General features: G+C 44.5%; 1 protein-coding gene across 3 annotated transcripts in view; it reads right to left on the minus strand.

The window, feature by feature from the left end:
* CASR (calcium sensing receptor) overlaps window positions 1-15,403 on the minus strand; it is a 75,529-nt gene that overhangs the window by 35,035 nt on the left and 25,091 nt on the right. The window lies entirely within an intron of this gene.

Consider the following 15,403-nt stretch of genomic DNA (forward strand, 5'->3'; position numbering starts at 1 on the left):
AATCTTTCATTTTTATAAGCAATGCTAGGGATAGAAACACAAAATCCAACATCTCTCTGGGGTTTTGCTGTGGGGAGTAAGAAGTGTCCCCAGATAAAACTCCCTCTGCAGTTAGGAGGAAGGGGCCTGGGAAAGCCATTCTTGCCTCAGTAACTGAATGGGTAGATTTAAATGGATTGTTTTGGGAGACCAGGTCATTAATCTAAAATATAGAATTGTAGAGGTAGAAGGCACCTGAGAAGCAGAACTAGTTCACACTGAAACCTTTTGACACATCAATGTTTGGATCATGGTGGCCATTTTTATCAGGTGTGTAGGCCCTGGAATTCCGAAGTCACAGAAACAAACTGTGAGATTCAGCAATGAAAGGGAAGGGAAATCATTTTCTTCCCCCTCCCACCCCTCACCCCCCCCCCCCCGATTTGTCAGTGTGTCTTAGTAGGAGCATTTTAGGTTTATAGGAGACTAAACTTACTTTCATTTTCAGCATAAAACCTATTATGGGAATTCCTGGAGTTTTAACCGGCCCTTAGGTGCACAGAGTTGGATTAATCAGAATCCTTGGTTGGTGATACATCTTCACCATTGGTCGCTGCCTGCCCTATTTTTACTTAAGTTATTTATCTTTTATTTATTAAAATTTTTTCCCTTCATGTATCTTTCCCATTATCCTATCAAAGTTTTGCACTTTTTCTCTTCAAATTTTACGAGTTCTTTATATATTATGTATATTAGCCCTTAAGCTGTGATATATGCTACAAATATCTTCATCTAATTTGGTGGTTCTTTGATTTTATTTTACCATGCAACTTTAAAAAAAATTTTTATGTAGTCAGATTTATGAATTATTTCCCTTATTGCCCCTGGATTTTGAGTTAATGTTAGAAAACTTTTCCCTACACTGAGTTTATGAGGAACTCACTGGATTTCTTCCATTCTATTAACTTATTTCCTTTTTTTTTTTTTTTTTTTTTTTTTTACTTTTAGTTTCCTGGTCAGTGTAAACAGTTTATTTTTGTGTATGGTATGAGATATGGATCTGATTTTACTTTGTTTTCAAGTGGCTGCCTAGTTGTGCCAGCAACATTTATCAAAAAGCTTATCTTAAAATAATGAATTAAATAGCCCATCTTTGCTTCTGTGGTTTAGGAGGCCACTTTTATCTATTCTATTCTTGTCTGTACAGCTATTTTTATGGCAGTGGTATTTTTATGGCAGTGGCAGTAGCACCCTGTTTTTGTGTTTTGTATTTTTTTTTTTTAAGTAGGCTTTATGCTGGGCTACAACATGGGGCTTGAACTCACGACCCTGAGATCAAGACTGAAGCTGAGATCAAGATTTGGACTCTTAACCAACCAAGCCATGTAGGTGCCTCAGTAGCACCCTGTTTTAATTATGGGGACTTCTAGTATAGTTTAGTACCTGGTAGGACTAGTCTACTTTTAGAGTTTTTATTTCTTTGTGTGTTCCAGGCTATTCCTACATAATTGTTTTCCCTTATAACTTTGGCATCAACTTGTCCAGCTCCATAAAACAAGCTTGTAGATATTTTTATTGGGATTGTGTTATATTGATATCTTTATGGTGTTGTCTTATTCAAGTACTTCAAGGATGCCTTTCCTTTTGTTTCGAGTCTAATTTCATGTCTTAGAAGAGTGTTTTCTCTCATTGGTTTTGTATGTTGTTAAGTTTTTTTCCTAAGTATTTAATTACCTTTGTTGCTATTATTGAGGCTTTCTTTACCATTATGTCCTCTAGCTGATTATTATTTGTGTTTATGAAAGCTATTGATTTTTGTATGCTAATTATATATGCTGATGTTTTACTGAGTTCTTTTATTATTTAAATTACTTCCATTGTTCATTGATTCTCTTGCATTGTCTGAAGATATTTTTACTTTTTTATTGAGATAGATTGACATCTAACATCATATTAGTTTCAGATGCACAACAAAATGGTTGATATTTGTATGCATTGTGAAATGATCACAATAAGTTTAGATCCATCACCATACATGGTTATAAATTTGTTTTCTTGTGATGAGAACTTGTAAAATCAACTCTTTTAACAACTTTCAAATATACAATACATATTATTAACTATAGAGTCCCCATGTGGTACATTACATCTGATGACTTATTTTGTAACTAGAAGTTTGTACCTTTTGACCACCTTCACTTTCTTTATTTTGAAGTTATTTTTAATAACGAAAAAGCATCCTAGAGAACATTAGTAGTACCCTACCTGTAGGTTCCACTCTTGCATTCTGTGCTCCTAACTCTCCCACCAAAGAAACCATCATCCTGAACCATATGTTCATCATTTCTTTGTTTTCCTCTCCACCCCCTCCAAACCCTGCTTTAAAATTTTTTCTTAAATCATAATAAAGACTGGGAAGATTCACATCAAAATGTTGAGTGATTTGTTCTCAGTGATAGAATATAGATTTCTTCCCTGTTTTGTTTTTTGGTTTTGAAACTTAAAAAAAAAAGTATGATTTTTTAAATCAGTAAAGATGTGACCATAAAATGTTATTTAAAAGGATGGCCCTGTAAATAGACATAAACTGGACATAAACATTAAACATGAAGGAAAAACATTGCAAAATGATTTTACTATCTAGTCATACTATATATACTTTTTTTTTTTTAAAGATTTATTTATTCATGAGAGAGACAGAGAGTCAGAGACACAGGCAGTGGGAGAAGCAGGTTCTCTGCAGAGAGCCTGATGTGGGACTTGATCCTGGGACTCCAGGATCACGCCCTGGGCCAAAGGCAGGCTCTAAACCGCTGAGCCACCTAGGGATCCCCAAAAAAGTTTTTCAAATGGTTGTAACCAGTTTATCTTCCCATCAGCAGTATATGAGAATTTCCACTGAATTTCTTGTTTTCCTTTTACATGGTTATGTTGTATTTACCTGTATTCCTAAGAAGCATTAAAAAATTTTTAAGTTGTTTTAAACATTATAAAGGGGCATCATGCTACATGTAATCTTCTGAGACTTACTTTTTTCACTTAATATTATATTAATAAGATTTATCTATATTATTATGTTACTATAGTTCATTATTTTGACTGCCGTATAATAGCCCACTGTGTGACTACATCACAATTTATTCATGCATCTTCCTACTGATGGGTAGTCGGGCTGTTTCAATGCTATGGCAATGGCAATTCTTTCCTTCAGGTTTGCTCCAGGTCTGTGCAGGCATCACAAAAAAGTTCTATGAAATGCCTGACTGTTCTTAGTTTCTTGCAAAATCCAAGGCCAAAAATGATATACCTCCACCATCCTATTTTAAAGAATATTTTTCTTTAAAGTTAACCAAAATCACATATATTTTAAAAATCAGGGCCATTTCCTTTTGCTTCCTTTTTCACTGCAGCAAAAGACCAGAGGCATTAAACTCTTAATTCATTGAAAGGTACAATAGAATTGCCTTCCTTTTTTTCCAGGCTTAACAACCCAAATTTCTTCCAAACCTTTCTGCTTAAGGGCAATTTCATATTTTTCTAGAGATAAATGTTAATATCCCGTGAACTTTTTCTAACTTCTTCACGTCATTTTTTAGAGTATGCTAACAAAAATGGGACCGTGCTTGAGACTGACCTGAGGTTGAGAGGCATTGTGTCCTGGTGCCTTTGTGACAGATCTCAGGGCATATTTGTTGCCTTTTGTCCACACACTGTAATTTGGCTGACTCACATCAACATTCTGGTCATCTAGGTTCTCCTTATTTTTCTAATATAACACTTGCTTTCACAGTCCTTTCAAAACCTGTATTTCTATTTCTTAAAAAAACTCCAGATATATCACATTGCATTTGTTCAAACTGAATTTTATTTCGAAGAACTATCACCCCCTGTTAAATTCATTTTGAATTTTGTTCCCATGTTTGAAGGACCATGTCCCTCCGGCAAGAAATGTACTTGTTGGCCTCTCCAACTTTGTACTTGTTGGAGAACCATGAATTATCATTTACAAAATAAGTCCCGAAAGAGGCTACGTTCAGTTGCCCCTATGAGAAGACTCTCCACTGGGCACCTGCAGCCATTCTGGAGGAAGACTGTCTCAAAGTATGGTAAACCTTCCCCAAATAAAGCCATGTTGGTTTCCATGAGCCTGACTTTGAAGCTGGATTATCCAACATACCTTTACACATGGTGGAAACCCATCCAACTGATTTCTTGCAATATGGTAAATCTCAAGCAGAAATGTAATGCTATTGAATAGTTTTATATCTGTCAGGCACTGGGCTGGGTGTAGGGCAGTGGGTCTCAAAGTCAAGTTCCTGGTCTATCACCAAGAGCAACATCAACACCTGGGAACTTGTTAGAAATATAAATTCCTGCATCCCACCCTGACCTGCTGAGTTAGATACTCTAGGGGTGGCTGGAGTCCAGCAATCTGGTTTTAACAAGCCCTGTATCTAACGTATCCTCAAGTTTGGGAATTGCTGCTAGACTATCTTAACAATCCTTTTTTATCTGCATTGGCAAAGGCTAGTAGTCTATTCTTAGCTCTGAAAAATCTAGTTCCTAAGAGTAATTTCTTTTTTTTTTCCTAAGAATAATTTCAAGATGAACTTTTTCCCCCAACACTATAGCTTTTCCCCACCACCCCGCCAAGCATAACCTCGCAGAGCAAAAATGCATTGGAGCACATACACAATGGTTTCCTGTCAATATCAATTTATTATTTTCATTTCTCTGAAATTTTTCTCATGCAATAATCTTTAACCTCTTACGACAGCAGTGTTCCAGGAAACATAGTTCAGAAATCATTGCCCTGTAGCTGGGGTAACTTTCTGAATCTGTAAAAAGTGTGCATGATTTGTGAACTAGAGAAAAATGGCCATTAACCACAGATAGGCCACTTCTTGCCTTCTTCCCAGCTGGGGGATTCACCTATCTGGTTATCGTTCTCTTCTGTCTTTGGCAGGATCTTGGGAGCTCTACTTTTAAAATTAAATCTTTCATTACTAAGTTCCTCTTTCAAATTTGCCAAATGGATATATATTCCTCAGGACCAGTAGATTAGCTCCAGATAGGAAGGCCCAGGATTCTGTATATATGTGACCATTAGAAGTCACTTTCACAAACCCCCTCTGTCCAGTACCCCTTTTTCTCTTCTCTCTCTGGCAGCCCTTCTGGGGGCTCAGGAAGGCCTCCCCTTCAGGAGCTGGAGTGGTCCTGAACATTCTGCAATCTGTGGATCCAGTGTGCTCTCAGTGTCTCTCTGCCTGCTTCTGAGCATGTGAGAGGCTCCCAAAGACCTGGTTTGGGTAAGAGGAGGCCACAGAGGCCTTACAAAGAGCTCTTTCCACTTTGATTCCTCCTTTCCTCTTTTGAAATGAAATACTATTTTATTTTGATTTTCTTCTCCCTTCTTCCCCCCCCCCCTTTTTTTTTTGGCTTTCTTTTATCTTGCAGAAGTTTCCAAACTGGTTTTTAAGACTTCTCCCAACCTCTCTGATGAGAAATGAGCTTCTTAAAAAGTAATGGTAAAGGTTATTATTCCTCTTTCTATTTAGCTAGACCTATGTGCCGATTATTATTAGACGAGGGGTCAAACTATGGACAGATTTGGCTGACTTATTTTTGTAAAACTTTTATTGAAGTACAGGCATGCGTATTCACTTGCGCATTATCTAAGGTTGGTTTTGTGCTACAAGGGCACGTTTGAGTAGTTAACAACAGACGTTGGTCCACAAAACCTACCTTTACACAGAAAGTTTGTTGATCCCTGAATTAAACTGAATGCGGAGAAAACTCTATCTTTGCTATGACTGTATATGCTGACAGCTTCAGAAATAGTTATGTGCCTCGTGTGCACAGTGGTTCCTCCAAGTTAAAAGGAGATGATTCCATTAGCCTTTTCAGGTAGAGCAAAGAGTCCAACAGGCTGTTTTGTGGCCAAAGAAATAGGTCACTTCTCCTTGGTTGCCATCTGACTCAGGAGGCATCAGGGGGCTTGCTTGCCATTTTCTCACATGAAGAAAGTGGAGTGGGTTGTGTGGGGACTCCCCCCACCACCACCAAGTGCAAAAAAACTATAGCTAAAGATGGGAAGTCCAAGTTAAGAAGCTGAATCACCAGCAACAATTTTTTTTACCCCCTCTGATACTGCCAAATGAGTCAATTCCCTGGGAACCAGCTACCTTCCTGTGAAGATGACCTTAAGGGAAAATATGATTGGTGTGGTTTAGTTGGGAAACAGAAATACCACTAACTCCCATGTAGCCCATGCGTGATCTGGGGGGGGGGATGAAGGCCTGAAAGGAGAAAGCCCAGCACTTAAAGTAAGGGAAGAAAATATTGCTCTGGAGACCGCTTTAATTCTGCTCCTTATCGCTGATGGATGCAGATTCCCTTGTGAAGTTGTCCTCTTGCATTTCTCTCATTTTCTTCTCCTCCACTTTATAGCACCACTTTCTAACACCCTGAGGCTCAGAGTAGGTCTCCTGATAAGAGATTAGAGAACATCAGAAGAGGAGGGACTTCTGTCAATGCCCTCCAGCCAAGCACCACCAGAACAGAGAGAAAGGAGCCACCAAGGTGCAGAATGTGAGAGGCACTGCTCGTTATGGCTGGCCCTTGTCCTGGTCCTCTGGGAGGACCAGCCCTGTGGTTGCACAGGTTTGGTTTGTTACCTGTTGCAGAGAAGTAGAATTGTGGGTCATTCCAGAGAAGGTGGTAGAAAGAACTACAGGGCTGAGGCTTGTGTGAGGGGATTTTAGGGAGGGTTTAAGGAAGCAGGGCTTTGGATACTGCCCGGAAGCCAGAGTCATTCTGTGATCGGGCATCTTAGTGACCCTTGTCTAAAGGGAAAGAGGACTAGCGTGAGGTGGAAGCTGTAATTGGTAAAGACGCCATACTCATCTGAGCCAGGATAGGGTGATGTTTGCTTGTTTTTGTGGTTTGGATAATGTTATTATTATTTTTAAATCTGTGCTTAGGCATGATTGTGGAGTGCTCTTATTTCTGTCCTTGTGGGATGGTGATATTCTATGAAATTGCATGTGTTCAACAGGAAAATATCGAGGCCCCACTGATAGTACTACCCAGCTCCCAGGTATTAGGAGCTATTTTTCTCTTTCTCACTGACCAGTTATTCCCACTGACACACTCTTTTTTTCACTTTCCTTAGAGTCAAAAATCACAGGATAGCAGAGCCAGAAAGGACTATAGAAACCATCTAGTTCAAACCTTGCATGTTTAAGTTAAGGCGACGGAAGGCCAGCGATACTGCTGTCTTGCCAACATCACACAGCCAGGTATTACTGTGTCACACACACAGCATCGCGTAGCTGGTTCTGGGACCCTTGTGTCTTGACCCCAGGAGCCTTACACACGCCGGCCCCACCTCCATCAGCAGCCTCATTGTAGGTGTAGGGAGGGCCTATACCACTCTCCCTCCTCCTGGGCTCCAGTCTGCCAGGCCCTTCACTTCCTCCAATGCGCCAGGTTCTTTGTTGTTTCAGGCCCTCCCCACAAGCTGTTTCCTCTACTTAGAATGCTCTTCCAGCCCTCTGACCTGCACATCTTGCTTAATTCATTCCTACTCATCCTTCAGGTTGGCTCAAATCCCGTCACCTCTCAAGGAAGCCCCTCGTGACTCTCCAGGCCTCACTCTTCCCTACTGCTCTTTGCCCCCTCCTAGCATTTCCCTGGAGTCCCTCCGAATCTCCAGGCAGTCAGGGATCTGGTCTTTCATTGCCATATGCTCTGGACATAGCAGATGCTCAATAATGAATGGACACTTTACCCCAAGCCTGGAGGACATTCTAACCACTAGAATTCTTTTTATAGTACAATTAAAAAAAAAAAAAAAAAGGACTCTAAAAATCTTTTCCTGGTGCCTCTATATAAACTTAGAGTCTGGTTGCAAGTAAAGAATACAACAGGCTAAAGCAAAAATGCTGAGGTGTTGCAAGTAGGTGGAGGATGAATTTGATGATCCCATCCCATGTCGTCCTTCCTGTGATCACTATCTGGACATGCGGGTGTGCTGGAAAGGACAGCATGCAGCCAGGAGCCCTTCACGTCCCTGAACCAGACTCTGAAGCTGCTATTGCATCATTCTTTAAAATGTTGGAAGACTGTGTAGAGTAGGCTGTTTGCCATGAAAAAGGCTATAAAGATGAGATAGTTGGGACAGCTTAGGAAATGGCTCTCTGAAGTGTTGATGAAAACTAGGGCTGCTGGGCCCAGAAAAATGCACACCTGTACATAATTCTGTGTGTTTCAGGTATTTCGTATAATCACAAAACGAGGTTGTGTGATTTGAGGTTTTTCCCTCTGTGAGAGGTACTTCTGTTACCTCTGTGGAGAGGCAGAGCAAGGATGGAAGCCAAATGTCCTCATTCCTCATCTACTATCCTTTCCCTTCACATCAAAATGTTCATTCCAGCGTGAGAGACAGCAGGGTATCAGGAGTTGAAGGCACAGGCTCTGACTGAACGTGACAGGTGCAAATCTCTGCTTTGACAATTACTGGTTGGTGGTGACACGGGGCAAGTTGTATCCTTTCTGAGCTTTTGTTTCCTCATCTATAACAGGGTTAATGATGGTGGGGTCGCTGTAAGGATCACGTTCAAATAACCTTGTAAGAATTTACCGTAGAGCCCGGCACACAGGATACGCTAAACGTTAGTTCTTAACCTGACGATAGCAATGCCCTTCACGTCTCCCCTCTTCCTTGGATTGCGCAGGAAGCTCACTCCGCTGCTTCTCTCCGGTCCCAGAATACACCTGTGTAGCTCGACCACAGCCCGGCTGCCTTCAAAGGGCAGGTGCCCGATGAGGAGCCAGGACTGGGGCGGCAAGCCAGGCCAGCCACCAACAGCTGGGTCAGAGATGCATTAGCATCCTGTGCACGGGGCGGATGCCGGCTGCGTGACACTCCTACAGTGGAGCCGGATCAGCACGTTTCCTGGTGTCCCCCAGGGTGACCCAGGCCAGAGGATGACACTGAGCGAGCTGCCTGAAGTCGGGGCTGATGGCAAGCGGAGCAGGCGAGCACGGTCGGCTGCAGATTCCGCGGGGACAGGCGGGTTTCAGGTTTCCGCGGTGCGGGTCTCCGATCTTTCGTGCGTGGGTCTCATAGGTCAACGCAACAGTTGGGAGCACGTGTGTGAAGGAACCAGGAGGAAGGCCTCAGGCTGCAAAAGCCTGGTGGAGACCCCGGTTCTGGTCAGGCCCCCTGGGGAGCAGCCGCCGGCGGGAAGGCTCGGCCTCTCCTCTGCAGGAGGCTGGAGGCTCGGCGGCCCGGGTGGGCCGTCCTTTAGGGCGGGGCCTCGGCGGGGGCGGGGCCTCGGCGGGGCGGGGCCTCGGCGGTGGGCGGGGCCTCGACCTGGTCCCCAGCCCCGGGCTCAGCGACCGCCCGGGGGCGCGGGGAGGGGGGCGGAGAGGCCCGGGGCGCGGACCGCGGCCGCTTTCTCCGCCGTCAGCAGCCCCGCGGGTCGCTCCGCGCAGCTCCGCCGTCGTTGCGCCCGCATCGGCCCGGGGCCGGCGGTGCTGGAGCAGAAAGATCGCGGATCGATTTGCAGCCAGCGCGGCCGCGGCGTCAGCAGCCGGGAGCGCCCGTCGTGACCCGCGGGGCGTGGGGCTGGCGAGAAGCCCCGCGGCGGGAGGGGCCCGGCCCGTGCGATCGGCCGCCCGGGGCGCCAGGGCCGTAGCCCCCGCACGAGTGACCGGTAACTTGGGACCAGGGACTCACTCTGCGCGACATGAGCACATCCTCGGAGCCCAGTAAAACCCAGGCGAGCATCTCCAAGTTTAGGCCAAATTTCCCATTTACAAACGGGGAAACTGAGGCTCGGGGAGGGGAAGCCGCTCGCCCAGGGCACAGGGCCGGACTCCAGCAGCGCTCCCCCCGGTAGAAGGCCAATGTGCGTCCTCTCACTTCATAGAGCTCATCCGCGCAAGGAATGGAAGGAAGGCTCCTCATTTTTCGTTTTCAGTGTGCAAACCTTTTACAAAAGAAAGTGAAGGGAAGAGCCATCGCACCGGAACATTACAATATCGTGTCCGAACGATACAGAATTCTGAATGTGTGAAGGATAGCTGAGGTCTTTTAGCTCAGTCCCTTTTATTTTTATTTTTTTCACTCCCTCATTCTAGTTATCAACTGCTTAGTGGAGGCACCTGTGAGCCCTGTCCGCTGCCACAGTTGTTTTTTTTTTTTTTAAGATTTTATTTATTGATTCATGAGAGACACAGAGAGAAAGGCAGAGACATAGGCAGAGGGAGGAGCAGGCTCCCTCCAACCCCGGGGGGCCCCGATGTGGGACTCGAACCCAGGACCCCGAGATCACGACCTGAGCTAAAGGCAGATGTTCAACCACTGAGCCACCCAGGCGCCCTACAGTTGTTATTAAATATACACTCACCTTAACAGAAATGCAAAAAAAACCCCATAAGCACACTCCAGGAGGAAAGTAGGACATTTTGCTTCTAGTATGTGTCCTGATTTTGAGGGTGGGGTGGAGCTGGGAGACAGAAATATAGAGGCTGGCAAAAAATGATTAGCAGACTTAAAGCGTGGATTTTAAATTTAAATTTATACAATAAACATTCGGCATAGATTACCTTCACAGCATCGTGGGGTTATTAAATTCTAACAATACTTTCAGAAAAAGGTGAGTTTTTCAATCTTGTAGGCACTTTATTGCACGTAGGCAAGGCTGTATAAATCAAGTGTGGTAACCCAAGGAATCTGAGAGATCATTTATAATAAAATGCTAAATATGTGATTGAGAATTCCGGGGTAAGATAAGTCAGTGGGTATCTGAGGGATGTACCGGAGAGGAGAGGAGGAAGGCATTGAGGGATGGAACGTGTAAATGGGGGGGGGGGAGGGAGGATACCTGCTGGGAGTAGAGTGGGTGAAGGCACAGGAGCAGGTGACACAGTGGGAGTTCTGATCCCCTCTTAGTATCCCCTCTCAACAGGGAGGCCATGGGTGCAGATCCAGTTCACCCTGGCTACGGCAAGTATAGCAGGGACAGCCTGTATCTCACAGGTTGTTGTTCTAACAGACATAGAAGTGTCTGGTCCATCGATTCCCAAGGAACAGACGCATACAGCTCCTGCCCTGCTGTCCTGAGCCTCTTCCTCTCTTCTAAGTGCCCAGTCCTTCAATCCTTCCTGTGTTCAGGGTCTCAATTCCATCCAGAGACAGATGAGGCTGCGGCAGTAGCACACAGGAGGTGCGATCTCGATCTGAAAAGCCCAGGTTCTTTCCTTTTCTCTGCACCTGGCAACACTGTTTATTTCTAATAGCAAACATGGAACTCCAAATCTAACAAGTGGGGACTGGCAGGCCAAGATGGTACAATCTCAGAAGACTGTGCAGTCCTTAAAACCAGGCAGCAAAACCACCTAAAGACATAGGACAGTACTCATCAGATGCTGTTAAGTAAATTAAAAAACGAATTTACAGAACAGCATGTCCAGTGAAACCAGCTGGTTTAAAAAATATGAGTAGACCTAGAAAGGAAAGATGGAGCATTATTAACATCTTCATGAGCTAGACAGGGAAGGGATTCCTAGTGTTAGGCCCATAATGCTGAAAACAAACGCACAAACAGCGACCAACCACAGCAACAACAAGAGCATCTGGATGGAAGGGGGTTAAGTGATTTGCCCACGATCACAGCTGGGAACTGCCAAGCCTCAGCTGGAAACAGATTTCAGATTCCTGATCCAGTGTTCTTCCACTGGACCAGTCTAGTCCACGCCTTCCTCAGACTGCTGGGGTCCCTCATAGGTGTGTACAGTTCAGGGGGAACATGGTCTTTTGAGGCAGCCACACTGCCCTGGCCGGAGAGTCATGTAGATGCTGATAGAAGAACAGTTTTCATTTTTGTTTATTTAAGAAATGATACAGTAATGTGCTCAGCAGACGTCCTCTCGGCTTCCTGACTCTCCTGGGCAAGTGGTGTGGGCAAGCTGCCAGGCACTCTACGCACACACCCTGGGCATGTGGGCTACTAGAGCTGCTGGGGGATTTGGGAATTACTTAGCAGATGGGAAAATCAAGGCTCAAGACAATGTGAATTGTCTTTCCCCCCAGCGGGGCATGGGTCCTTCCAAGGGTCTCCATTACCTCACTCTGTAGAATCTGTTCTGGAATAGTGATGTTGTCTTTAGTCTGGAATAGTGATGTTGTCTTTAGAGGCCATCTCAGAGAAAGCCCAACCCCTCTTAGGTCCTGGAAGGAAGAGGCCAGCCCCGTTCTCCCTTTCTGGTAGGACTCTCAGTTCATGTGCCTGTGGCAGGAAGGGGCGGGGGGTCGAATAGCTGTGGATTCAGGTGTTTGTGTGGAAAATGTGTTAGCCTCGTGGTTGTAAGAGGAAGTGGGAGGTGGTGGGAGTTAAATGACAAAGAAGACAGAGGTGAGTCAAAGGTGTTTTATATTTGCCAGGTTGTTCATTAAGATTCATGGAGTTCAGGGTTCAGTTCTCAAGGTGGCTTAATAAAAACTGCAGAAATAGAGCCTCTTCCATGCCCCCTGGGTTCGTTCTTCATATTTATTGAATGAAAGGTTAATGTATTCAGAGATCCCTCTGAACCCCTGTTAGATCCCAATTCTTCTCCATGTGGACCCTCTAGGTGAAAATTTGCTATGGGTAGAAATGCCCTAAAACTGGGGTAGGGAGAGGCTGGGGCTGAAATATGAGAGACTTTAGGCCCAAGATGGCAGCTAGAAGTGAGCCTTAATAATTCGTAAAAGAAGAAAATGAGGTGAAAAAAAAATAAATGCTAGCCTTACAGTACAATTTCTGAAAGTGTTCTTGATCAAATATATAAGGAAACACTGTGTGAGATAAAAGTAAACAAGTCTGTTGACTGTAGGACTTATCAGTGCCTTTAAAAGTCCAGTGTGCTGATGGGGGCACTTGATGGGATGAGCACTGCGTGTTATTCTATATGTTGGCAAAATGAACACCAATAAAAAATAAATTTATAAAAAAATAAATAAATAAAAGTCCAATGTGCATTGTAGAATCTCCAAGGAAAGGACACAGTAAATAAAGTTGAAAAGCAAGACAAATATAATTTCATCCTGTTAATTTTCTTATTCTTATTTTTTCTCTTCTGATCTCAAGCTCATGGTGCTGTAAATCCTTGGTGTTTTAGAATCTATTTATTTGTATTTAACCATGTTCATTAGGGATACCGATGGATGACTAACAGGGATGCCACTCTGTATTTCTCTAGAATTTTTCAGTCTGTGTCACACTGAATTCCCAGTGGTTGGAAATAATCAGTACTATGTGACACTTCACTGGACCTGGCTTCTTGTCATGAATTGCCAACCTTTCTACATGTTGCTGGGTAGCGTTAGCATTGGCTGGGGATTGAGACTGGAAGCAGGGCAGGGGACTGGTCGGATGCAAACAAGCTCTGGGAAGAGACACACAGCTGCTCCCTGTGCTTGATACCAGAAGGGGCCACCCTTCTATTGTCCTGTCTGCCTTGGATCCAGGTATCTCTTCTATTTCTCTCTTTAATAAAAAGGTTTTTATTAAGGCATCACTTCCATATAATAAAGTTCACAAGTTGTAAAGCTACAGCTTGATGAGTTTCTACAAATGTACAGCATCCATATAAACAGCATCCGGATCAAGACATAGAACAACACTTCCAACACACCAGAAGACTCCCTCATGCCTTCTCCCATTACACCCCCAAGTTCTATTGGACTTCCATCGCTCTAGATTAGTTTTGCTTATTCTTTAACTTCATAGCAAGCATGGAGATGCCTGTTGCCCTGCAGGTTAATGCACCTCGACGTAGCCATTACCCATGCCCATTACCCATGCCCCGGCCACCACACATACTCACCGTGGTTGATACGACGTGTGTCTATACATAGGTACGTGCAGACATAGCAGTTATGGCAGCACCGAGCTGAAACTTGCCACAGAATTCTGAGTATCTTGCCTTATGTGCACAATGTTGCTGAGATGGCAGCAAAACAGAGAATGGGATCGGGAAGGCAAATATGTTCCTAGTGAGGCTCCCAAAAGGCCTCACACTCTAGGTCAAACTAAGTCTATGAGGCAGGAAGTCCTCTCGTCAAAATCACAAGAAGCTCAACAACATTGAGACCATAGTACTTGATAATCTACAACAGAGCTCACGTGTCTGAATCATACACTAATGTCTCATCGACCTGGTGTCATAGATGGTACCTCTTCATCCCTCTAATCTTAAACGGGTGGCTTTGCCACTCCCAACCTTCATGGGTGGTCCCGCCCTGACCCAGGTGTTGAACCAGTTTTCACTTCTGGCTCCGGGAAGGCATGAGACCTAGCTCAACAGACTCCCCCTCCCCTTTGGGCTGTGGTGACTTTGGTGATCTTAGCCTTGGTGAACCCTGAGCCGGGTTACTGTGGTGCCAGCTTTGGTCTCTGATCCCTGATCCAGCCTGGGTCTCCCTGGTGCCAACAGCCTGCTCTTCTGGAGCTTGAACAAATGCAGCCCCACCCTTGCCCGGACTCAGGAGATGAACTGTAGATCCTGTTTCTGTAAGTAGGTTACACCATCCTGACAACCTCTGCAGCTGAATCAAGCCACCGCTGCTTTAGGGGCCATTTGGATCTTAAGTGAATCTAGTTGGGTTTATCTACAAAATGCATCTGTCCGCCTCATATCTGTCTACTTCTTAGTTCACACTCCTAGTCCAAGCCATCATTTTTTATCACCTGAATGACGGGCTCCCATCTGATCTCTCTGCTTTTGCTCTTGCCTAAAATAATCCAATTTTCCCCATTTTTCACGTAGCAGTTAATCTTTTAAACACTGACAATGGGGACGCCTGGGCAGCTCAGCGGTTGCAGATCTAGGGCGTGATCCTGGGGTCCTGGGACCGAGTCCTGCATCAGGCTCCCTCCATGGAGCCTGCTTCTCCCTCTGCCTCTGTCTCTGCCTCTCCCTCTGTGTCTCTCATGAATAAATAAATACAATCTTAATAAAAAAAACTGACAATGATCTGCTTCTGTAGTCCCATTTTGTATGACTCCCCTTTATTATTATTATTTTTTAAAAAATTTATTTATTTATTCATGAGAGGCAGAGGGAGAAGCAGGCTCCATGCAGGGAACCTGATGCGGGACTTGATCCCAGATCCCGGAATCACGCCCTGAGCCAAAGGCAGATGCTCAACTGCTGAGCCACCCAGGCGTCCCTTGTTCATTATTTTTAATCACCCTAGTCTCTTGCCTGTTCCTGGAACACAGTGAGCTCGTTGGCCTCACTGTTCCCTCTACCTGGAATGCTTTCCTCCTGGCTGTCTCCTCATCCTTCAGGTCTGACCTTAAATGTCACTTCCATTGGAAGGTCTTTCCTGACTACCCTATCAAAAGTTGCCCTCACCCCAGCTGTCTGA

This window comes from Vulpes lagopus, chromosome 1 (genome assembly GCF_018345385.1).
Source record: "Vulpes lagopus strain Blue_001 chromosome 1, ASM1834538v1, whole genome shotgun sequence".
Classification (NCBI taxonomy): Eukaryota; Metazoa; Chordata; class Mammalia; order Carnivora; family Canidae; genus Vulpes; species Vulpes lagopus.